The following is a 2802-nucleotide window of genomic DNA, read 5'->3' on the forward strand; positions in this document are numbered from 1 at the left end:
AGAGAGAGAGAGAGAGAGAGAGAGAGAGAGAGAGAGAGAAAGAGAGAGAGAGACAGAGACAGAGAGAGAGACAGAGACAGAGAGAGAGACAGAGAGACAGAGAGATTCAGAGAGAGAGAGAGAGAGAGAGTAGAGGATAACATGGAAATTGTGAATGTAGGATAGTAGCACCCTCAACAGTCATAGGAAAATTAAGAAAAAGGGAGGGTTTTAGGCTAAGGATTTTTAGTTCATTTTTAGAGACGCTGAGTTTACAATGTCTATGGAACATCCAATTTGATAAGTCCAATGAAATACAAGATTGGTGGTCAGGAGAGGGGTTAGGGCTGGACAAATAGATCTGAAAATCATCTGCATAAAGATGATTACTAAATCCATGGGGCTGGTGAGAAGACCCAGTGAATACTTGTAATGTTAATGGGATATAAGATCTTCCCCACCCATTAATAAGCCTCATGTGGAGCCCATTAAGAGAAGCTTGATTAGAGGAGGCTTGTTTTTTGTTTTGTTTTCTTTTTTTCAGGAAGGCCCACACTTTTTGATACTTTGTAATTAGGCAGTGGATCATGAAGGCTGTGATGCCCTCTGACCCTGAACAAGTGTATATATACCCTGAAGTTAGCATTTTGCTTTAGAGCTAATTCACTGGAAGAATGTTCTTGTGATTTGATCAGACGAGACTCTGGGTTAACTACTTAAGGAGGTCCCTGGCTTTGAAAAACCCAGATGTTGGTGCTTTTCTCTCTGGTAACTATGTATGTATTGCCTTAGTCAGGCAGTTGGATCTGGCTATTGATTTGTGCGAATTTCTCAGACAGTTAGAAGCCCTGTCTGTTGGTCTTCATTTCTCTGCTTGTATTTTCTCTATTTTCTTTGTTTGGATTTTCTCTGAAGTTCAGGGTGCTGATTTTGCCCCCCAACTAATGAATGTAATTTGAAAAGATTGGTGGGGGTGGTGGTGGTGGCTAAGTGGCACAGTAAATACAACACCAGCCTGGACTTAGGAGGACCTGAGTTCAAATCCAGACTTTAGACACTTAACACAAAAACTAGCAGTGTGACCTTGGGCAAGTCACTTAACCCTAATTGCCCTCCAAAAAAAAGCCAAAAAAAAGATTGTTGTGAGGTGGAGCAAAGATGGCAGAGTAGAAGCACAAACTTGGCATGAGCTCCCACTCCAATCACTTCCAATACATGTAAAAAAATAACTCTAAACAAAGCTTAGAGCTACAGAACTCACAAAGGGACAGAGAGAAACAAATCTCCTGCTGAAGGCAGGCTGGAAGGTCGACAGGAAAGGTCTATCACAGCAAGCTGGGAGCTCAGCACAGTCCCACATGAACCCTGTGGTTCTGGCCCGAGGGCGGACCCAACCAGCAGTGGCCAGAGCAGACTTCAAGAGAGTGAATCAACAGCAGCTGTAGTGGTTTCCAGACTTCTCAACCCATAAACGCCAAAGACAAAGTAAAAGGTCAGTGAGGAACTCTGTTGGAATGGGGGGGTGGAGGTGGACAAAGGGCACAGTCTAGCCCCTGCCCACCCAGGGCAGGAAGCAGCAGAAGGAGCTGGGCAGCCACTGCCCCATGGCTGCCTCAGGAGCTCCTGGCTTCCAGGTTGTAGGGGGACCAAGCAAACATTCAGAGGGCAATGGCTCTTGCTTTAACCTGCTTGGATCTGGATCACGGTCCTGGGTTGTGGTCCTAGGGTATGTGGTCAGTAAGTAAGAGATTGTGGGGGCCATAGAAAGGGAACTCTTTTAATAGCTCCGGCAGGTGCAAAAACCCTAGCAATTTGGTACAAAGCTCTCTACATTCTGGAAGCAGAGTTCTACCATGGCAAAGACCTCAAAAGTCAAGTAATTGAGTGGCAATATGAGCAAGCAGAGGAATCACAAACAGACCATACAGTCCTTTTGGGGAGACAAAAAGGATCAAGGCATGGAATGGAAGACAGCAAAGTCAGAACTCCTGCATCAAAAGCCTCCAAGAAAAATATGAATTGGTTACAGGCCATAGAGGAGCTCAAGAAAGATTTTGAAAATCAAGTAAGAGAAGTGGAGGAAAAATTGAGAAGAGAAATGAGAATAATGCAAGAAAATCATGAAAAGCATGTCAAAAGCCTGCTAAAGGAGACCCAAAAATACACTGAAGAAAATAACATCTAAAAAAATGGACTAACGGGGGTGGAGTCAAGATGGCGGAATAGAAGCAGGACCTTCCCAAGGCTCTGATTTCCACCTTCCCCAATCCATGTAAAAATGGGACTCTAAACAAACTTTGAGCTGCAGAACCCACAAAATGACACAGAGAAGCTAACCTTCTGCTAAGAACAGCCCAGCAGGCTTGCAGGAATCAGCCAATGCAGCACTCTGGGAGCCAAGCCCAGCCCCATTCCCAGGCTTTAGCCCCAGGGCGGGCCTGACCAGCCACAGCCAGAGGGACTCCAGAACAGCAGCAGCTGTTGCCCTTTCCAGATTTATCAACACATAGATGTGAAGGACAAAGTGAGAGGTCAGTGCAGTCTGGACTTTGGGACCCAGTAAGTGGGAGTGTGAGGCTTTTGCCCCCGGCGCGAGAAGCCACTGAGACACCAGTACAGCCAGCCAGCGCCACATGGCAGCTTCAGCTCCTGGCCTGCAGAGTGTAGGGGGACCAAGCAACCAGTCTGAGAGGTAATCGTGCTTGTTTTAACCTGCTTGGATCTGGATTGCAGTCTAGGGTGGAGGTCCTGGGGTGTGTGTCCAGCATCCAGAGTGTGTGGAGACCTCAGAGAGGGCACCCATCTAATACCTCCGGCAGCTGA

Source organism: Petaurus breviceps, unplaced genomic scaffold, assembly GCF_028583685.1.
Source record: "Petaurus breviceps papuanus isolate PSGF00001 unplaced genomic scaffold, PetGlider_PUasm1.0 90451, whole genome shotgun sequence".
NCBI lineage: Eukaryota > Metazoa > Chordata > Mammalia > Diprotodontia > Petauridae > Petaurus > Petaurus breviceps.